Source organism: Muscardinus avellanarius (genome assembly GCF_963383645.1).
Source record: "Muscardinus avellanarius genome assembly, chromosome: X".
Taxonomy (NCBI): Eukaryota; Metazoa; Chordata; class Mammalia; order Rodentia; family Gliridae; genus Muscardinus; species Muscardinus avellanarius.
The window spans coordinates 128,214,015-128,238,040 of record NC_137792.1 but is presented as its reverse complement, the minus strand read 5'-3'; the positions used below and the strand labels follow the sequence as shown (position 1 = coordinate 128,238,040).

The 24,026-nt window shown below is 35.3% G+C and overlaps 1 pseudogene across 1 annotated transcript; it reads left to right on the top strand.

Annotated features, from left to right (window-relative positions):
- Positions 1-4,045: 4,045 nt before the first annotated feature.
- LOC308279067 (synaptonemal complex protein 3-like) lies at positions 4,046-4,666 on the top strand (annotated as a pseudogene). Its single transcript has one exon. The product of its transcript is annotated as a synaptonemal complex protein 3-like (transcript).
- The last annotated feature ends 19,360 nt before the right edge of the window (positions 4,667-24,026 follow it).

Below are 24,026 nucleotides of genomic sequence, written 5' to 3'. Positions count from 1 at the left end.
AGTCAGTTGTGTGGGAGAAAGAACCAGGGGAAAAGGATTGAATGTCTGGACTCAAGCTGCCCTCTTTCACGGAATATTCTGTGTATGAATTATTCATGAAGTCCTAGAATGTCTCTAATACTGGGTCAAAGTCAGGCCAATGTTCAATGTGATGGTAAGCAAAAAATCATAGATTTCCGTAAGAGAAGCAGTTTTCTATTTGCCTCTGTATGACACTACCCCTTTTAAAATGTGTAGTACTTCATATTATTACCTTAAAATAAATTATACTTTAAGTATATCAATTAAGCCTTTTTGGAGCTGCTAATTATTTCAAGAACTAGTAGAGCTTTAGTTTCTGAATCTTGGCATTGCTAAACAGGATGCTTTCATTTTATATTAGTAATAAATTGGCCAAAATCATTGGTTAATCAACATTGGTTAATTGAATCACTATGGTAACAAATACTTGTATGAACCTCAGAAAGAATTAAATGAGAAAACCAAGCAAGATTATGTATTATAAATTATTTCTAATAATGGTGACGGGTGTAGTAATGCTCATTCCCTATCTACCTGATTAATCATGAAGCTTTCAAACCAAGATTTTTTCTAACATTGTCAAAAATTTTTTTTCAGGTCTGAGGCTGGAACCTAGGGGCATTCGACCTCTAAGCTACACCCCCTGCCCTATTTTTTATTCTTTATTTTGAAACCGGATCTCACTGAGTTGCAGAGGGCCTCACTAAGTAGCTGAGGCTGCCCACAAACCGCGATCCTCCGGACTCAGCCTCCTGAATGCTGGGATTACAAGCATGCGCCACCACGCCCGGCTACATTGTCAAATTAATACTATACTTTTCATTAATGCAACACAATAATTGTGCACAAGATTAAACTTTTAACATTTTAACGTGGCAAGTTCCTTTAAAACTACTTTTTGTTTTTATGAAAGTATAGACACCTGGCTTCAGGTGAGTGCATCAGTGCTCCAATTACTGAATCTGGTCATAGGTATAAAAATATTAGGCTTTGAGTGGTTCAATCATTTTTATTCTTTGGATATATTTTATGTGATACAAGTCATTAAGATGCAAAGCTGAGACAGCATATTTATTTAATGGAATAACTGGAGAATACTAGTTCTACTGAATATACTACCTTTTATATATCATCTAGCAGCGTGGACTGTCAATAAATTCTTATATTATTAGTGTTAAACTTTTTAAGCTCTTTATGTATTCTATATATTATACCTTTGTCAAATGGGTAGGTGGTAAAGATCTATTCTCATTCTGTAGGCTCTCTCTATATAACCTCAATAGTTTCCTTTGCTGAATAGAAGCTTTTTAATTTAATGCTATCCCATTCATTAATTCTTGTTTCAATTTCTTCCTGTGCTTTTGGGGTCTTATTGAGGATGTTTCTACCTGTACCTATATGTTGGCGTGTTGATCATATGCCTTCTTCTACAGGTTTCAAAGATTCTAGTCTAATTTCTAGGTCATTGAAACAACATAAGTTGACTTTTATTTAGGATAAGAGGTTAGGGTTTAATTACATTTTTCTACATATGGATAGCCAGTTTTCCCGGTAGTATTTGTTTAAAATATGGTCCTTTCTGTTGTGTATGTCTTTGGCACTTTTATCGAAGATCAACTGGTTATAGATATGGGGCTTTGCTTCTGAGTCTTCTATTCTGTCCCATTGGTCTATGTGTCTGTGTCTGTTTTTTGTGCCAGTACTGTGACAGTATTGGAAAATTGCCCCAGTATTGGTTTCCAATAAAAGTATAAAAAATGGCCAGAGCCTGGGTGCTATACAAGCCCCAGGCAGGCAGGCAAGAAAGAGCAAAAGGAAGAAAAACAACAGCTTTGCCTGCTCCACTTCAAAATTCTCCCCCCTCCTTCTATCCTGGCCATAATATTTAACCCATAGTAAGAATGTAGAGGCAATTAGAGTTTTTAGCCTTAATATATATGCAATTAAAAGTCCTAAAATAAGCTAGGCATGGTGACACATGCTTGTAATCCCAGCATTTATGAGGCTGAGACAGGAGGATCTGGATTCACGGACAGCCTCAGCTATTACTTAGTGAGGCCCTTTGCAACTCAATGAGACCCTGTTTCAAAATAAAGAATAAAAAATAGGGCAGGGGGTGTAGCTCAGAGGTACAATGCCCCTGGGTACCATTCCCAGACCCGAAAAAAAAAAAAAGCCCTAAGATCACAAGAAACCTTGCCTGGCACATCTTAAAAACTGTAGAGATAGCAAGAGTCTTGTACTCTGCTCTGAAAGATTACACACCACTGCGTTGGCTGTGATTAGTGCCTCTGTTTCCCGTTTTTCTCAGTGATCCAGCTTTACCATGCAAGATGCAATCTATAATTGGTGCCTCTATTTTCCTATTTTTCTCTGTGACCTGGCCTTGATATACTGGTTATAAACTCAATATATTATTTCAAAGCACCACCAATTAATGGGTAGAGGGGTACAAAAACTTAATGAGTACACTGATCAGTAACAAAATAATACCACCTGTTTAAAATGAGTTGCGAGCCGCATTGTCTTGGAAATACTGATAAGAACACACCAATGGGAAAATTTTCCTTAAGGGCTGGGGTATGAGGGGAGGGCAGGGTTCTATCTTCGGGCTCTCCAGTGTGTTTTCCAGGCTGCTTTGTCTTCTCTTTGTACTTCCTACTATTTTTCTTCCTGCTGTTTTTCTTACTGTCATTTTGTAGTATAATTTGAATTTGGATATTGTAGTTATTGGGATGCCTCTGGCATGGTTCTTATTGCTGAGGATTGCTTTGTATCAATATTCTGGGTGTTTTGCTTTTCCATATGAATTTTATAACAGATTTCTCTAGGTCTGTGAAAAATTATAAAGGTATTTTATAGAGATTGTTCTGAATGTGTGAATAGCATTTGGTAGGATGGCCACTTTGATTATATTTATCCTGGCTCTCCAAGAGCATGAGGTATCTTCTACAATATTATTTAACTTATATCCTTAGTGATTTATAATTTTCATTGTAGAAGGCTTTCACCGCCTTGGTTAAATTTTTCCTAAGTTATATTTTTTGAGATTACTGTGAATGGAATTATTTTATGTATTTTTAAAGTGGATTCATGATTGGTATAAAGGAATGATAATTCTGAAGATTGATTTTTTTATCTGCTATTTTGCTGAAACTATTTATTATCTCCAGAAGTTTTCAGAATGAGTTTACTAGATTTCCTATGTAAAGGATCGCGTCATCTACAAAGTAGTTTCTGTTCTTCTTTTTCTATTTATATTCATTTGATTCCTTTCTCTTGTCTTATCGCTGAGGCTACAGTTTTGAGTACTTTGTTGAATAGGTGGTGATGGTGAGCGTCCTTCTTCCTGATGCTAAGAAAAATTCTGTTAGTTTTTCCTCATTCAGAATGATGCTAGCATTAAAAAGGTCACCTAAACTGAATAAAACTTTTTTAAAAGAAAAAATATAATAGCCAACAACTATATGAAAACATGTTCATAATCTTTAGTAATTAGGAATATGCAAATTAAATCTACACTGAGATTTTATCACACTCCAGTTAAGATGGCAATCATCAAGAACACAAATGATCATACATGCTGGTGAGGATGTGGGAAAAATAGAAACCCTATCACATTCTTGGTGGGATGGCAAACTAGTACAGCTGCTTTGGAAATCAGTGTGAAAGTTATTCAGAACATTGAGAACAGAACTTCTATATCATCCAGTGATAGCACTTATGGGCATCTTCCCAATGAAAATTAAATCAGAATATCATGATACATGCATATCCATGTTCATAGCAGCACAATTTAAAATAATCAAATTATGGAACCAGCCTAGGTGTCCATCAATGGATGAATAGCTCACAAAACTTTAGTATATGTACAAAATGTAATTTTATTCATCAATAAGAAAATCAGAGAGGTGTTCCTGATGGCGGTTGCAACAGATCAATCTTTGCTCCTCTCCTCAGTCAGAAGACATCTAAATATGGTGCCCTCTGTAAGAGAGCATTCTGGAAAATCTGAAAACAATCAATGGAAAATTATCTCGCAAAAGCCTATAATGTTAAGACAGAAGATAAAGGTGTTTCAGAGGCTATTTCTGAGCGAAGTACCCCAGTTGATAAGTGTGGAAAGAAAAGGCCTTCTACAGAAATTGTTGGAAGATATGGGGGTCAAAGTACAGGATATGCTGTGGAAAATTGGAGCTGACATTAACAAGGCTCTACTTACCAAGAAAACGAAATTGAAAATATATGTCCAGTCTTCTTTCAAAACCAGTAACCAGAAAATTGACCAAGTTTTGAAAACACCACGTGAACAAAGGTAGAAGCTTAGCTATGAATATTCTCAGCATTTGAAAACTTTGTTTTAGCAGTGGGATCCAGATATGCAGGTTAAGCAAGAAGAAGAAAAACTAGATAGTTTCTACGACAACAAAAATTTTTCAACAGTCAGAGAATGAAACACTTAAACAGTAATATGAGCAGTTCATAGAGAATGTGGAGAACTTGGAAAAGTATTATGATAATCTACTTACTAATACCCAAAGTGAACCTAACAAAGAAATGGCTATGCTGCAAAAAAATTATGCTGGAAATTCAGCAGCAAGAGATGGCAAGTGTTCAAAAGTCTCTTCAGTCCATGTTACTCTGATGACTCTGTGAAGAAAGAACTTGAACCTAAGGAATAGGTTATAATTATAACATTAGCTAAGACGTATGCTTTTAGAAAGTCTAGTTTAAATTAAAACAGCCTTAATAATTAGCTTAAGTGCAAGACCACCTTTCCTATTAACTTCCAAATAAAATCCAGCTATGTGTCTAGCAGCTATTCCTAAATTATATGTATCAAGCTGTCAGTTCTTCAGTTGTAATAGTGAAATTTTCTCTCTTAACACTGTCAGTTAACTTTTATCAATAAAGATAATTTAAATTTTAAAAAGAAGAAAATCACATCCTTTGTAGGAAAATAGATGGAGCTCAAGAATATTTTTCTGCGTACACTCAGTCCCAAAGAATGAGTAGATGTTTTCTCTTATATGTGGAAGCTAGAGAGATATTTGGAAATAAAGGAAACATCAGATAAATAAGCAAAGACTCTAGGGGATTGACTGAGGTGGATTAGAAAATAGAGGGGCAAGTCATAGCCGGGTGTGGTGGCTCACGCTTGTAATCCCCGCACTTGGGAGGCGGAGACAGGAGAATCGCACAGGTTCGAAGCCAGCCGCGCTGGCATAAGAGACCCTGTTTCAAAAATATAAAATAGGTCTGGGAGTGTAGCCTGGAGGTAGAAGGGATTCCAGAAACCCCAGTACCACCAAAAAAAAAAGAAAAGAAAAAAAAGAAAATGGAGGGGCAAGTCATAAAGAATGCCATAGTAGAAATAGTGCTATGAACGTATATAAAATTGCCAAGTCCAATTTTAAAGACTTGTAGAGATAAGGGTGAGGAAGAGAAGGGAAATGGTGGAGAGGAGAATAAGAGTTGTGTGCATGTACTTTTCTGAAACTCTATGCCCAAATATGTAAAATCACAAGGTGCCAAATGAAAAATACACAAATAAATAATTGTACTCTAGATATTCACTCTCTTCAACCAATGCTATACTTCTCTTCTGCAACCAACAAATCAGCCAACCAACCATTATTAGTTTTCCATTTGAAATGCTACTTCTGGTGACTTTGATGTACACAAGCCTGACATGGCCCTGATGTTGGAACAAAGCCTTACCCTCTAGAGAAGACAACATCCTGATCACACATATCAAGTCATTCACATGGACACATTCACATTTTCCTACTACTATATTTACTACTACTGGTGGATGTATTATTGGAGGGAAGAAATATAGAAGGAGAAATTATTATATAATTATATTATTATATAATTATTATATTTCTCATAAAGACACTTGTCTTTATGAGAAATCATCAACCTCTTTTATGTCTGTAAGGTAAGATTTGTAGCAGTATCATCCTACCGGTGTTTTCCCTCTTTCATATAATACATACTTTTCATGGGCTTAGTAGCTCAAACATTTCTAAGTAAAAGCTAGATACATTAGTAAATATGCATTTAGACATTATATGATTAATATTCATTCATTGTAATTTTTAGTCAAATACTTTATTTGAAAATCTGTGAGTTTGACATGGTTACCTAGTGCTGATACTATGTCAATCATACTAGTGATATCTTTTTCTGAAGACTTCAAAGTCAATGTATTCACCAAATATTTAGCCAGGAATTATGGTGCACGCTTGTAATCCAAGCATTTAGGAGGCTGAGACAGGAGGATCATAGTTTGCAAACAGCCTTAGCTACCCTTTGCAACTCAGTGAGACCCTGTTTCAAAATAAAGAATAATCCCAAGAGTGGTGGCGCACACTTGTAACCCCAATTCTTGGGAGGCTGAGACAGGAGGATCACACAGGTTCAAAGTCAGCCTCAGCTATTTAATGAGGCTCACTTAGTAAGACCCTGTTTCAAAATAAAATATAAAATAGGTCGGGGGCGTAGCCCAGAGGTAGAGGCCCTTGGGTTCTATCACCAGGACCAAAAAATAAATAAATAAATAAATAAGAATGAAAAATATGTCTAGGGCTGTAGCTCAGAGGTAAAATGCTCCTTGGTTCTATTCCCATTACTACAAAAAAGCCAATTTTTTTCAAATATACTTCTTTATTCCCTAAAAATCATAACTAAAGTTTATCAGAGTCTTATACTCATTATTATTCCTTTGTCCCTACTCACTTAGACATATCACACCTCTGATGGAATTTAGGACATGCTGTCCCCAATATGGCATCTTGGCATATGAGAATACAACAGAATCAAGATGGCCATTTTCACCTTGACCTTGTCATTATTCCCTGAAACTTATTATAAAACATAGTAAGGTCACTCTTTAATCATCTCTCTCCTCTCCTCTCAAGCATATCATAAGGTTGTCATCAGGAAGTATCCTCTCTATACCCAGAGGAAAGGAATCAACTACACCTCTGCTCTGTGTACTTGAAGAATATGAATAAGCAGGCCTTGTTATGTTTTCTCCAATTTCTTACTATTAGATAACACTATTTTCTCATCCAATCATACCTCTGCATGACTCTCTATTCCATTACTCTTAAGCATTAATATATAGAAGTTTACAGGTTTATTTTGGTCTGTAATCTTAAAGGCTTTTATAAGACACCAAACTTACAAGAAATTCATACAAGTACTTTCTTCTTGTTAATCTTTTTTTAAAATAATTTATTGGTGCATTGTAGTCATACATCTTAATGGGATAAAAGACTTATATAGACATATGTGTACACATCACCCAATTAGTCCTTACCCAATCTCCACCCATTTTCCCCCATCTCTCCTTCTCATGCTTGGCTTACTGATTGACTTTGATCTATCTGTTTAAGTACATCATGTGCTTTAGAGAGTTTCCTTCTTCCTCCTCCCATCCCCTCAGTTAGGTCGCCTTATTTGCTCCTATATAGGATCTCCTTCTTCATCTAGAGTTCCTGTCCTTACCCATTTTCCCCTAGCTTTTGCATATTAGGGAAAGGATCCAATTTCTTATTATTTTGTGACTGACTAATCTCACTTCGCATAATGTCCTTCAGTTCCATCCATTTCCATGAAAATGATGTAATTGTTTTTTTTTTTTGTTATGGATGAGTAAAATTCCATTGTGTACATATCCCACAGTTTTGTAATCCATTCATCTGTTGATAGACATCTTGGCTGGTTCCATAGTTTGGCAGTGGTGAATTGTGAACATAGATATGCATGCATTAGTTTGAAAGTTTGGTTTCCATTCTTTTGGGTAGATACGCAGAAGTGGTATTGCTGGATCAAATGGTAAATTTGTTCCCATTCTTCTGAGGATCCTCCATACTGTTTTCCAAAGTGGTTGAACTAATTTGCAATCCGACCAACAATGTTTTAGAGTTCCCACTTCACACCCTCACCAGCATTTGTTGTTGTTTGTGTTTTGAATGATTGCCATTCTAGTTGGAGTTAGGTGAAATCTCAGGATAGTTTTGTTTTTTATCTCTCCAATTGCCAATATTGTAGGAGACTTAGCCATGAACCCAACAATGGATAAGAAAAACGTAATTTTCCCCTACCTTTCTAAGCTCCGCTAATTCTATAGCTGAAATGACATTTTAACACATAACCACTATCCCATTTCCCAGTTCAGTATTTCATGATTTCTTGCTAGGATTATTCATTGCTTTCAATCCATTTTTCATTGAACTTTCAGAGAGATCTTCACAAACATGTTTCTGATAATATGTTTGTTTGCCATGTGTATTCATCTTTTGAGAAATGTCTGTTTAGTTAATTGGCCCATTTGTTGATTAGGTTATTTGTGGGTTTGGGTGTTAAGAATTTTTAGTTCTTTATATGTTAAAGTTGTGAATTCTCTATCAGAAAAGTAGCTGGCAAGATTTTATCCCATTCAGTAGAGTCTCATATCATTGTCTTAACTTTGCCTTTGGTGTGTAGAAGCTTTTTAATTTCGTAATTGTTGGTTTTATTTCCTGAACTTTGGTGGTCTTATTGAGGAAGTCAAAGCCTTATCATATAAGTTGGAGTGTTGGTCCTACATTTTCTTCTAGCAGTTGCTGTTTTTAACCTAATCCTTAAGTCTTTGATCCATGTTGAGTTGACTTTTGTGCAGGATGAGTAATAGACAATCATTTTCACTCTTCTACATATAAATATCCAGTTTTCCCAGCACCATTTGTTGGAAAGACTATCTTTTATCAAACAGGTTTTTGGTGTCTTTATCAAGGATTATATAGCTATATCTCTGTTGGTTTGTCTCTGTGTCTTATTCTCTATTTTATCTGTCTACATTTCTATACTTTTGGCCAGTATCATTCAATTTTTGTTGCTATAGCTCTGTAGAATAAATTTGAAGTTGGAGATTATGATGCCACTCAATTGCATTAGATTTTTGGATCTTTTATTTTTCCATATAAATTTTGGAATTATTTTTTATTCAGTGAAGAGTGTCATTGGTATCTTGTTGGAGACTGCATTGAATCTGCAGATTGTTTTTGGTAATATGACCATTTTTAACAATATTAATTCTGCCTAGCAATAAAAAAGTACAAATCAAAACTGTTAGAAGATTCCATCTCACGTCGCATAAACTGGAAATCATTAAGAATATAAAGAATGATAAATGCTGGCAAGGTTGTGGGGTAAAATGAACACTTACACACTATTAGTGGGATTACAAAGTAGTAAAAGCACTATTGGAAATCATAATGAGTTTTCTCAAAGATCTAGGGATGAATCTACCATATGATCTAGCTGTATAAGTCCTTGGTATTTATCTAAAAGAATTACAGTTAGGATACTATAACAATGCTTGCATACCCATGTTCATAGCAGCACAATTCCTAATAGACAAGTATGGAACCAGCCTCACTGCCTGTCAATAGATAAATGGAAAATGAAAGTGTGGTATATATACAAAATAGAGTTTTACTACGCCATAAAGAGAAATGAAATAATGTCTTTTGTAGGAAAAAGCTGGGTCCCATCTATTGTTTGGGCACAAATAACAATTATCATGGGGAATATCATGCTAAGTAAGATAGGTCAGACACAGAAATTCAAGAGTAATATATTTTTCTCTTATATGTGGAACCTAGAGGGGAAAAAAGGAAAGAAAATGGACCTAATGAAAATAGGAGAAAGAGCAGTATAGCAGAAAAAGAGAATCAGCAGAGGGAAGAGGGAAGAAAAAGGGAGAGTGCAGGGAAATGAAATAGAAAGTTCATGTACAAATACATCACAATGAATCCCACTATTATGTATGCTTCTAATACACTAATAAAAATTCAAAAGAGAAATTATCTAACTTAAATGTCATCTAACCCTCTGGCCCCTGGTTCCTTTTTCCATCAAATCCGAACCTTGGTCTGGGTGGTTGTAAAAGGAGGAAAAGTACTCCTGAAGCTGGCCTCACAATATGCAATCTGCCATATAGGAGGCAGGCAAGTTTCAAACAGGGTTGAATTCTCTGCACAATGGGGAATGATGTGAGCTGTAAAGGGAGAGTGAAATGTGAAGCTCTGGGCAAGTTTAGTATATCACTGACAAATACTGTATTGGGAGGTGCCTTCTTGTCTCTTCATAAAAGATTTTTTTTGTTTGTTTGGTGGTACTGGGGATGGAACCCTTCTACCTCCGGGCTACACTCCCAGACCTATTTTATATTTTATTTGGGAACAGGTTCTCTTAAGCCAGCGTGGCTGGCTTCAAACCCGCGCGATCCTCCTGTCTCCGCCTCCCAAGCGTGGGGATGACAAGCGTGCGCCACCACGCCCGGCTAAAAGATCTTTTTTTAAGATGTAAGTGAGCAGTGAAGCTATCCTCAACTATGGTTACTGGTTTACAGAGTTGGGGAATACCATAGGAAGGAAGAGGCAAGGAAAACAACAAGCTCTGTAAACAAAGCTTTTTGCTAACGTATCATACCTGTACCAATACGTGAATAACAAAAGACTTTGAAGTGTTAAAAAATTAAATGTCATCTAGTTTATGACTATTTCTTGCCGCTACCTAACACGGGCTATGAAATCCTTCATGGTCTGGTCCCCAGGCTGCTGACACCACTCCAAAATAGGCATGAGTCTCTGCTTTCCTCCTATAGATCCTTTAGAATCTGAACCATGTTGAGGTAATATCTGTATCATTTTGGAAAACACCATTATCTGGATAATTTTCTCTCTTGCTGTCTGGGCCTAAAATGGAAGAAAGCACTGGGAGTCTTTGTGCTCAGTTCTAGCCAGTAGCATGTATTGCACTCCAAGCATACTGATTTGGGCTGAGTGGATCTGTTTCTTCCACAGTTAAATAAGTGCACTTTTCCTCATTCAAATGGCCAGTAGCCAAAATTACCATGTATTTAAATTTTTCATGAGTTTTCTTCACAAGGAGCATCCCTAGCTCTTCTGTGTTTGTGACACATATATGGCACAAAGCAGAATTTGGAAAGCTTCAATTCATAAACAAGCACACTCAAATTTCCTTTAAATTTCAGAAATATTTCATTTTAAATATATTACATGTACATAATTATCATTTTTAACTTATTTTCTGATACACAGAAGGATATTTTATTTAACACAAATACCAGTCTTTCACATAAAGTCTAATCTACTAATATCTATGTGAAAAAATAATTTTAAGAGAATAGACAAGAGAAAAAGAAGAAGGAGGGAGAGAGAGACAGAGGCCATTTAACTACAACATAAACAGTACTGGGGTAAGTAGGACAAAAATTTTCCCAACAATACAGAATGTACTTACTAAAAAAGATATAAAACCTTTTCTAGGACTTCCTAGTAAACTAAAGAGCTATGCATCTGACTTTTCAGATTTCATTTCAAAACAATATTAGAATCATAGAATTATCTTCTTTTGCATTAAGGTGTAATTATTTTTTTCTGTTAAAATGTAAAACATTATTAGGAGACATTTTTATAAATGTAAAATGTAGATGGAAGAAAACGTATGTATTTTCATCCTACAATGAGAATGACTAATAGGTTTATTTGCATGCATTATTTTATCTTAAAGGCCATTTATATTCTTAAAATTAAAATAATTTTCCATTTTATTTCTTTAGCCAAAACAATGCATGTTCATGTAGATTAAGATAAAATTAAAAATAACAACATTATGAAACAAGTACATGGCAGCATTGTAAAAGAACATTGCTTCTGTGTCTTCTAGATGAAAATGGGAAGTTTTTTCTAGGAGCAGTCTAACGATTTACAACTTAAATATCCACTTAAAATATTGGAAACATTATAAAAACCCATAAGAAATGCAGCGTTATAGTTAACACACTGACCTCTTAATATTGCTTTGTGAGAAAAAAAAGTTGAGTGAGTTAAATTGTTTCACAAAAATCTTTATCCAGAAATTATTCTCTCATGAAAAATATTTCAGACAAGCTACCTATAATTCACATTCAAGCATTAAATTAAAGGTTAAGAATATGTTAATGACAGGCATACAAAGTTCAGAATCCTTTCATTCCTGACAATCGACTGTATCTTCAGTTCTGGTAATTGTCCATACGATTGGCTCCATAAATATCCTTTGATATTTTGAATTTGAAAACGTAAATTTGTTTGTCTGTTGCTGTTCAACTCTATTCAGCATCAGAACTTTTCAAGAATTCCTATCCACTATAGCTCTGGAATATTTAGGGAACGATGACTTCAACGTGAGACAAGAGGATTGCAGGTTTGAGGTGATCCTCAACAACCTAACTAGGCCCTAGGAAACTGAGTCACACCCTGTTTCCAAATAAAAAAAATAAAAGAGGTTTGGATGTGTAGCTTGGAGGTAGATGTTTCTGGGTTCAACTCCTAGTATCAAAAAATCCCAAAAAGTGTTACTTCCCACTCCCCTTCCAATAGTCCAGTATTATGTAGTTGTCTATTGAGCATAACTGAACAATACCAAATACATTGCATATCTGGCACCCCTCTCTGCTTTCACATTTAGGTGTGGTCTCAGAATTACTCTTAACAAAGAAAGCAGGCAACCACTTGTGTGTGTGTGTGTGTGCGTGTGTGTGTGTGTGTGTGTGTGTGGTTTTGAGGATGGAACCCAGGGGCATTCGACTTCCGAGCTCCACCCTCAGCCCTATTTTTTATTCTTTATTTTGAAACAGGGTCTCACTAAATTACAGAGGGCCTCACTAAGTAGCTGAGGCTGTCCACAAACCATGATCCTCTGGTCTCAGCCTCCCCAATGCTGGGATTACAAGTGTGCGCCATCATGCCTGGCCCACTATTTCTTAATAGAGTTTGATACTTGAAACTTTCTCATCATCTCTAAAAGCTAATTAGCTAAACTGCAGATAAACATCCTGTTAAGAAACTAGACATACTTCTTATTACCAATGATAACATGATTAAATGTGGTTTAGGCAAGCCTTCTTTTGTCTGTAATAACTTTCTATCCTTCTAGACTCTATGTTCTTGTTAGATTAGCTATTGCTTCTGGACTCTATTCTTAACCCTGACTTTCTAGCATGTCAGTCTGCTACTGCGATATTTTTTTTGTACTGAAGATTGAACTGAGGGGCATTTTACCTCTATGATACACCCCTAGCCCTTTTTAAATTTTTTGAAACAGGATCTCTCTAGATCTCAGACAAACTCTGTGTCACTGAAAGTCTTCCTAGGTTGCTAAGGCTGTCCATGGACATGCAATCTTCTGTCTCAGCCTTCCAAGTACTGGGATTATAGGCATGCTTCTACTATTGTACTTTTAATTTCAGTGTGAAAAATATTCAGGCTTATTCCTCTGATCCCAGAGAATGGTGAAATGTTTTCTTTATGTGACTAAATTTCCCTAAATATAAGATCAAGTCTTCTCATATCTTATATGATTGCTCCAGTATCACCATCATGCTCATGTTTTATGTAGCTAGTGAGAGAAGACAGTAGAGGGCTTGCCCTGTGTCTTAGTGGCCTAGTGCAAAAGTCTCACATACCACTACTGTTCAAATGTCATTGTTAGAACTTAGTCACATAACACACCTGATTAAAAGAGATGCTGGGAAGTGAGATTTTGAGCTGGTTGGCCTTACACTCAGGCATCATTTGAATGCCCTATTATTAAGTGGCTAAGGAGAGAATGCATATTGTAGACAGGTTTACAATTCTCCCAAGCCACTCTTTCCAAGACTAGTCATATCTCTGAACTCTGGTCCAAAAATTTCCCTAAAATTTTGTCTGTTCTATTTAGAATATGTATCATTGGCCCATAGTCATGGTTTCCTCACTCCATAAATCTGCTAAGTACCTTGATTCCTTCTACCTTGAAGGATTAACCCCATAACTTCATACTTATTCATCAGAAGGGATGTGATAATAGTTACAAGGCTCTGGCTGATAGTGTTAGAGTTCCTAGATGTAGGACCTTGGGGAAGTTATTAAAAATCTTTGCAGCTTCTATATCATCCTTACAGAATTGTAGCAGACATTCAATAACATAATATGTGTAAAGGTCTTTGTAAGTTGAAAAATTCCATTAAAATGTTTGTGAGTATTTCATTTCTTAGTGGTATTTTACAACTGCCTCTCCAGAGCATTGTGGAGCTTCTTGATTTGACCTTACCAACAGTGATTTACTTCTCTAAATTCCCAACTCTTAGCTCTTAGCTCCTTATTATCAGCAGAGGCACAGCTCAATTACCTTTTGCATTATTGGGCTCTAGAGAGATTAAAATCTTATCGATGCAGGATTTGAATGGGCTGGGTTTGTGGTCTTCTTTCACTGTTTCTACCCCATATCCCATCTGAACTTCACTTTGGGTCTAATTAATGAAGGTTCAGGATTGTGGTATCCTTTCTAATTTTTAATCCTTTTCAGGATCCTTTGTATTCTTTTAGATATTTAGCATAACTAATACTGGCCATACACAAATTTTGTGAAATTATAATTCCACTCGAAATTATGGCCATATGTGTCCTGTTCCCAAGCAAAAAAGAGAAATTTTAAATCATACAAGAGTTTACTGGTGTACTTCAGAAAAACAAATATTTCTTTCTATGCTAACACATTGCACTTTATGAAATTGAGAACTTTATTGTAGGGAGGGTCAAATATAAAATGTGTAAGGTCTCATATTTTCAGGAAATCAAGATATGTAACATTAATCATGCTTTGATAAAAAGATAATCATGAATATAAAATATGGTACTTTATAGTTTGTATATTTTATTAGAAATAGAAGAGTAATAATTTAGGCACGCTCTCAAGGTTTGTTGGTGACACATATATGTATATGTGTGTGTACATACATATATGTATATGTATATGTATTTGTATATATATATATATATATATATATATATATATATACACAGTTAATTATTTAGAATGCACTGAAAATGTTTGTTCTTCCAGTAAATAGGGGCTAGAGTGGTAACATCTAATGAAAGCCCACTTTTCATCACACACTATACTACTTCCTTTGCGTGCATTAAATTAAAACCTAACAGAAATCCTGAGAGGTAGGTAGTATTAAATCTTCCTTATCCTGATATGAAAAATGAAGTTCACATAGATTGAGCATATTTTCTAAGTCACAGAGCTATTAGAGCCAGCCCCAATCTACCTACCTGCTTCGAAGCCATTTGTTTGTTCTGGATCCTGCTGCTTTTTGGAGACACTAGAAACATATGTATTTTTGATATAAATGTTATTATTTTAAAACTTGTTAGGTGTCAGTTTGTAAGACAATTTCTAATTTTGTAGGGAACACATGCAGTTTGGAAAATGTTGAGCCGTGTGGTACAGTCTATTCTCTTCCCAATTTACTGTTGATTACGCTTGAAATATAGAAATTGTCAGATGCTATTAAGGAGTGACATATTTTAGAATAAATATTAGAAATAAGTTCTTTTGTAAAATATATCAATTAGATTATGGATTAATCTTTCAAAAATAAGTGTGTGCTGACTATTCAGCTAAATTACTTACTTCAATCGTATTCTGGCATCAGTTGTAGAAGCATGACATGCACACTCTGGAACTTTAGTTATGTCTTGGTAAGGATATAGTTGAATAAATGGGTCTTACTTCATTCTCACTCATGTATGCATAGTTATTTTAAATGTAAAAAACACATATGTTGACTGAATCCACATTTTTCCTGATGTCAATATTAATCAGATATGTATTCACCTAAGGAAACTAATTTGACTAATATTGAAAGAGTGTAAATCGTCTAATTTTCTAAAATTTGAGTTATAATTTCCAGGTCTGACTAGGCCAATATTTTATTATAGACTAAAATAAAACCTCTCTAACCCTTAAAAAGTTCAGAAGAAGATTAAGTTTAGGTTTAGAAGGTAGTGTGAACTCAGAACAATCAGAGATCAATTCCAAGCCCAGGAGATCCCTAAGGTCCCTCTCAACTTTCTTATTTTAATCCTAGGATAAATACCAGCCTCTCCCTCTTCTGAGCATACGTAGCATATAACCTTTACATGGTAAACCTCTGATCACTTATAGGCTATGATACATATCCGATAATATTTGAAGAATCCAAAAAAATGAGAACTCCCCCTTTTTCCAACTTGAAAGGCTGGAATCTAGAGCTTCCTGGCTTGACTCAGTTGAGGCATACTACTGGCTAAACTGAGAGCTGGCTGCTAAATCACAGTTATACTTTGGAGAAACTGCAGCCTTGTTTACGGTGATTATTGTATGGATTCAATGAGTGGATGATCTCAGGCATACAAGCAACAAAACTTGCCCCAGTTTCTAGGGTTCTAAACAACAGACATGTCCACTATGATAACTCTGAATAACTAGGCTATTAACAAACTTTTATTTACCTTCCAGTTCAATACAAAACAATGCTGTATAATCTGGATGAAGTACTGATAAAGAGCATGTCAAAAATATTAAATAAGATTTTTTTCTCACTTATTCAAGAATAATCTTAAAAGCTTGTAAAACAATGTAATCATCTAGTTACAGTATAACCTCTATCCAAGATAAGAAAATGTAGAAAGGACAAAATCTTCTCACATCAGACAGACATCCCACATAGGAATGGGAGATTACTATACTGAAAAGTCTCCGAGGACAACTTCCAATAGGCACAACATGTTTACATCAGAAACAGCAACATTAAAAAGCAGTACCTTTTCCATTTTAGGGTTAAGATCCTTTCAAATTGGAGCTATGACCTTTATGTTACTACTAAGAAAAAGACGAACAGATCGTCTCTTAAGGTCGTGAGAGCCATGTGAAGGTAGGCATCCAATACAAAGATTTAAATCACTCTAAATATTCAACAGAACCAAGTGTATGTGGAATTGGAATCGGAAACTATTTCATATGTGGTATGGCATTTACCTTTTCTGCAATTTTTCTTTTTTGCCATTGAAGATTGTACCCAGGGCTTTACTAGAACCTGCTTCAAAGTTTTACTTTGAATCAGGGTCTCACTAAATTGCTGAGGCTGGCCTCCAACTAGCGGTCGTCTCATGTGGCTGAGATTATATGTGTGTGCCACCAGGGCTTCCCCTGTAATCTGAACCCCTTCCTTTCTCCCTGAAGTAAAGAGTAAGTAATTCCATGCAGCAGAAGCTTCATTTTATTTTTTGCTATTTTCTTCAGAGAGCACTTGCCCCCTGCTTCACCTAAGCTCTGTTGAAGCTAAGCTTTCTTTCCAGTAGCACCAATATATTCTGTCTCTGTAAATGACAAAGAATAGGTGACTACGGTGACACAAGACAAAGACAAGTGAGAAAAGGAGTGGGGTGCGCCAGCATGGACAAGGGAACTCACACTGAAACCTGTAATGAAAAGCTTGACTCCCCTTTCCTGTGGGCGGCAAACTGGTCTGACAAGCTTTGCTCTAGCATTCAGTGCATTTTTGACATTAAACCAGAAAGACATGATGACATTTCTAAGTTCACCAACACTCAGATTTCACAGGTAAACTGTAAGAATTGCAAAGAAAGGAGTGATGGTGTAAAGATCCTCACTATGCACATGGTTTCTGATAAATGTCACCTACTGTCCCTTGTTAGTCTCTAACCAGAGGGCCTTTGAACAAGAAAAGGAAAGTAGGTTTCCAAAAGGTCTTACTGAGTTTTGAAGGCAATATTTTGCAATTATAGCAATAAAACTATATGTGATCAGTTTGTGAGAACAAAACTTCACTTAACATGAATTACAGTTCAAATTTGATGAAGGAAACAGTTCAAATAATGCTATGGCCATATATGAGGTTATCATTATTATACTACTAACATGTATGGGGGAAGGGAGTGGGTCAGGGTATATGTGTATGTATGTTTGTGACACTTTACACTTCAATGTGATGTGTAATTATGATGCACCAATAAAAATATCTTTAAAGAGGAAGATTAAATAACCTAAGAAAGATAGCCATTTCAGTATCATGTCTATAAAGTTAGTAATCTCAATCAAATCGTATTCTGCCAAACCATTCTCTCTTTCCATTTTCATTAGTTCTTGTTTATCCTCAGACGATGAGGTTATAAGGGCGATAATGGTCAGATATAGAAGTGAACTCTCTTCCCACAATAATTAAACTTTATCGATTTAAGTTAGATCTTTATATGCTGAATAAAACGTTGACTAGTATTAACATTTTACAACATACTCAGGAATCAATGTATTTTGCTACACACCACATACCTGAAGGAAAACATTTCTAAATGTTTTAATTTTTTCACAAACATTAAGCCACTGTTGTTGTGCTTCTACATCAATTTTACATGTACCTTACACTTTTGAATATAGATACAGAAATACAACAGATAATTCGGTGTTTCAGAAATTTAATAGTTTCATGTTTTAAATTGAGAGTTATGATCCATTTTGACCTAATGTTTGTGAAAGGTGCAAGATATATATCTAGAGTCAAGTTGTACCAGTATTATTTATTGAAGACTATCAATAATTTCTAGAAGATTCCAGAAGAGAAAACCTAGGTTAGATTGGATTTGTCATAAGGAAATTGTAAATCAAATGAACAATATGATATCAGTAGGCACCATTAGAGTATCTGAAATCTAAACAATAGCAAATGTTGGGGCAGTGGGGGAGCACAGGAAATCGAATTCATTGCTGGTGGGAATGAAAAATGCCATACTCACTTTGGAGAGCATTTTGGCAGCTTTTTATAAAATGAAACATTTTTATCATAAAAGTGCAGAAATCACAATCCTTGGAATTTATCCAAAAGACTTTAAGACGTATGTCAAAACAAAAACCTGCAAAAACTATTTATAGCAGTTTTATTTATTTATAATTGCCACAATTCAAAGGAAACAAGATCTTTCTGTGTATGTCAATGGATAGGTAAACTGGTACATCTAAATGATGGAATATCATTCAACAATAAAAATGATCAATTTACTAAGCCATGAAAAGACACCAACACACCTAAGTGCATAGTTCTAAGTGAAGGACCCCAATAGGAGAATGTTAAGTTCTGAATGATTCAAACTACTGAGATTCTGGAAGAGGGGAAACTATGGAGATAGAAAGAAGACTGCCAGGAGTTCCATCAGCAAACAGGAGGAATAGGTGGAGCACACGGGATAGAGGACAGGAAAGCTATTGTGTATGGCATTGTATGGTAGATACATGACACTACAGTTTTGCTAAAACACATAGACCATACAAAACAATGATATGTTCGGTGGATCTTAATGATATTACTGCTCACTATGTAACAAATATACCGCACTACTTCAAGGTGTTGATAATAAAGGAAATCTGGCAAAGTGTTGGTAGTGGTGAGAAAATGTATAGAAATTCTCTGTACTTTCCACTCAATTATTCTGTAAGCCTAAAACTATAATAATAATAATCATTATTATTATATAATGATAATATAAATATAAAATATATAAATTATATGAATAAAATAATATAATAATAGTCATTATTGTTTGTGGTTCTGAGAATTGAACCCAGGAGTATTCTGCCTCTGTGTTACACCCCCCACCTTATTTGATTCTTTATGTTTAAAAAGAATTTCCCTGCCGGACATGGTGGCACATGTTTGTAATCCCCGTGCTTGGGAGGCGGAGACAGGAGGATCGTGCAGGTTTGAAGCCAGCCGTGCTGGCGTAAGAGACTCTGTTTCCAAATAAAAATATAAAAATAGGTATAGGTCTGGGAGTGTAGCCCGGAGGTAGAAGGGCTTCCAGGAACCCCAGTACCACCAAAAAAAAAAAAAAAAAAAAAAAGAATCTCCCTAAGCTGATGAGGGTCATGTTAAGTAGCTGAGGCTTACTTTGAACCTGTGATCTTCCTGTCTCAGCCTCCCAAGTTTTGGGATTACAAGACTGCACCACCACATCCGGCTACCCTAAAAATGTAAAAATTAAAATCTATTAATAAAGATTAGTGTTCATAAAGAGCATGGCTGCACTGAAAGCTTCTGGCTCTATGTCTATTTTTACAAAAATGTAAATAAAGTAGACATATGCTAATCATATCTGTGTAGTGACACATAGTTTAACTAGGAAAATAATACCATAAATATAGATTAAAATAGAAAATAATTTATTGTATCTAGTGAAAACATCTTCCTACTATGTATAGGCATGACTGCATAAGCTTGTTTAAAAATATCTTTTAAAAAATTTAAATGTGATGATTCCATACCTCAGTTTGCCAATCACCTTACATACTTGTTGTGTGGTAAATGATAGGGACGAGGATGATATAAACTACCCTGTATACATAGGAAAATAATTTTTAGATTCATTTTTCCTTAGGCATTTACTCAATTGCTCGTCTACCTACTTTGCTAAAACATGACCACGTAAAGGTTCTCAGTACTCTCTCCTAAATCTTATCAACACAGAAGATTTACCTTATTTGAGTGCAAGGTATGCTTATATGTACAAGTTAATTCGATTCCATCACATACCTATTGCCTTTCATCTTAGAGATCACGAGTTCGACACAGTATTTTCTCAGGAATTTTGTTGCATAATCTATTGGAGACATTTCTAATTTAAATCCCCAGATTTGTAAACCTTTGTATGATGTTAGTAACTAAAGATATTTTCATTTATTCTGCTAATTTCTTCACACAAATCTGAATTTGAAGGACATCTTTTTAAAAAGGCAGAGTCACTTTGAAAGAACACAAAGGCCACATGGATATGCTTAAATATTTTAAAATTATTAATAAAAATTTACAAAATAAAATATATGTTTACACAAACAAATTTGGAAAAATATATATCAAAGTTATGGTTTTGAAATCACTGAAGGTGCCGGGTGTGGTGTTGCAGGCTTGTAATCCCTGTGCTTGGGAGGCTGAGACAGGAGGATCGCACAGGCTCAAAGCCAGCCTCAGCTGCTTAGTGAGGCTCTCAACAACGTACTGAGACCCTGTTTCCAAATAAAATATAAAATAAGTCTGGCAGTGTAGCCCGGAGGTAGAAAGCCCCTGGTTTCCACTTCCAGTGCCACACAAAAAAAGAAGAAATCGCTGAATATTTTTATTGGACATATCAAAGTGTTATGTTCATGAACCAGTAATATTAAAGTATGTAATAAAATAAAGACAAGTCAGAATTCACTATGTTTTTATTTTGTAAATGATATCTTATTGCCTTCATTTTGGAATAAGTTATTTTTTACAGTCAAGATGTTTATGTGATCTGTGTTCTTTTGTAAGTTTATATCGATGCATTCTAGCCTCACATCCCAATTTAGTTCATTGTGATTGTGACACGCACGCACACAGCACATGATGAGTTCCCTCAGCTCTTTCTTCACTCCTCCCTTCCCCTTACAGTGTACTGAAGTTCGCAGTGGTATTATATGTACATGACGTCAATGGAAGTGATTCCTTCACTGGTCCTCCCTCTCCCAGCCTCCTTCTCCACAACTATCACTGAAGTCCTTCTGGTATTGTGAATACTGTCACTTTACTTTCTGTGGCTGGTTAATTTAACTTAACATAATGTTCTCCAGGTCCATCCATTTTCCTGCAAATTAAGGGACCTATGCCATAATTTTGTTCTTCCTTAGACTGATTAGAATTCCATTGTGTATATATATATATATATATATATATATATATATATGCCATAATTTTAGTCCATTTATCTGTTGATTTACATCTAGTTTGGTTCCATAATCTGGCTATTGTGAACTGTGCTGCTATAAACATGGATACGCATGTATCACTATCATATTCTGATTTCCATCCGTTTGGAAAGATTCCCAGGAGTGGTATAGTTGAATGATATGGTGGATCCATTCACAGTTTTCTAAGGAATCTCCAAACTTACCTCTATAGTGGCTACACTAATTTGCAATTCCAGCAATAATGTGGAAGGGCTCCTATTTACCCATATCTTTGGCAGTATTTATTTTTGCTTATCTTCTTGATGACTGCCACTCTGATTGGGGTTACTTGGAATTTCAGTGTGATTTTAATTTACATTTCACTGATTACTAATGAGACTGAGCATTTTTTCATGCATGTATTGGCTATTTTTATTTCTTCTTTTGTGAAGTGTCTACTAGTTAAATTGTCCATTTAATGATTGGATTTTTTTAGTGTTGAGTATTTTAAGTACTTTGTATATTCTATATTAGTCTTCTATCAAAGAAATAGATTGTAAAGATCTTCTCCCATTTTGTAGGATCCCTCTTTAGACTCTTGATGGTTTCCTTTGACAGGCAGACCCTTTTTATTTTCGTGACCTCTCATTAATTATTGCTTTCATTTCCTGAACTTTAGGAGGTCTTACTGAGGAAGTTTATACCTATGCCTATATGTTGGATTAAGGGACCTATGCCATTTTCAAGTAACTGTGAAATCTATGGTCTAATTTTCAGATCTTTGGTCCACCTTGACTTCACTCTTGTGCAGGATGAGAAGTAGGGATTTAATTTAATTTTCTACAAATGGATAACCAGTTTTCCCAACACCATCTCTAGTGGCAATAATGATTTAAGGCAATGGTCAGTAAAATTCTCATGCAAATGACCAAAGAATGCATATATTCAGCTTTGCAGGCCATCTGGCATCTGTTGCAACTACTCAACCCTGATCTTGTAATGTGAAAACACTTACTGCTAATACAAAAAAAAAAAAAGAATTGTCTTCTCTGAGTTCCAATAAAACTATTTCTGAACCTTGAAATGCAAATTTATAAATTCATGTCACAAAATATATTCTCTTTTTTTTACTACCTCTAAAAGTATAAAATCCATAGCTCCTAGATCATTCAAAAATAAGCAAGAAGTTGGATTTGGCCTGGAGGCTATGGCTTCTGATTCTTTACCTAATAATATCTGTTTACATACAAATTTAAGAGTAATATAAATATAATTAATATTACAAAATGTTCCTCAGCTGCTATGTGCAATTTTCCAAATACAATATGAATTTGTGAGTATCTCTGGAGCCATGAATTTAAATATCAAAAGAAGTTAAAAAGTGGACTTTAAGTACTTTTGGGAGCTGCTAGGAAGTATCATATCATCATGCACTGTCTGTTATATTCATGATATCTAGAAAAAAAGGATAGGCAACTTAGTTTTTTATCTTTTCTCTTGTTTGTGTTCAAATCCTCCCTATATGTTCAAGTACTGCCCAGCTCTAATATTGACACACCTCAAAAATATTTATGGCATCTGGGTGTGATTGCCTTTTATTTGTAACACATAAAGAAATAGATGTGAAATAATTTCCTAATATCTGAACAGTTGGTCCTATAAGCAGAAGATTGAAGGTCTTATTATGCCAGGAGAACAGCAGATCTTAAACAACAGAGGCAAACATAAAATCTGTTATTTGATTATGTGTGTTTATATGTATGTTTTTACATGTTGCCTAGGGAAAAGGTTTGCATTTGTATTACTCTATAGAATTATTATGAACTTACCATAAACTTAGCATTTTAAAACAGAACACCATTTCTGTTGGCCAGGAGTCCAGGCACAACTTAGCATTGTTCTCAGCTTCTAAGGCTCCAAAGGCTGCTTTCAAGGTATCAAATGGAATTGCAGTCTTATATGAGAATTGACTAGATAAGGATCCACTTCTAGGTTGATTCACTTTGTTGACAGGGTCTAATTTTGTTTTTATGGATATAGGACTGAGGGGCTCATTTCCTTGCTAGTGACTGGATACAAGACTGTGTCAGCTGTCAGCTATGTTTTTCAACATGCCTATTTGCTTCTTCAAAGCCACCAAAGAAGAAAGAAACTTCATGCTGATGAATGCTACACCTTACATAATCACGTGATCGTTATGCACATCACCATTTACACTCCATTATGTTTTCTGAATTCTGTTCATAATAAGCAACTTACAGGTCCTATCCACAGTAGATGGGAAGTATTTCATACTTATGCAGATATGAAGAGGTAAAGTTCATGAAGGCCATTTTAAGAGAATGTTAAGCACACAGTCCTTCTTCATTGGATACAAT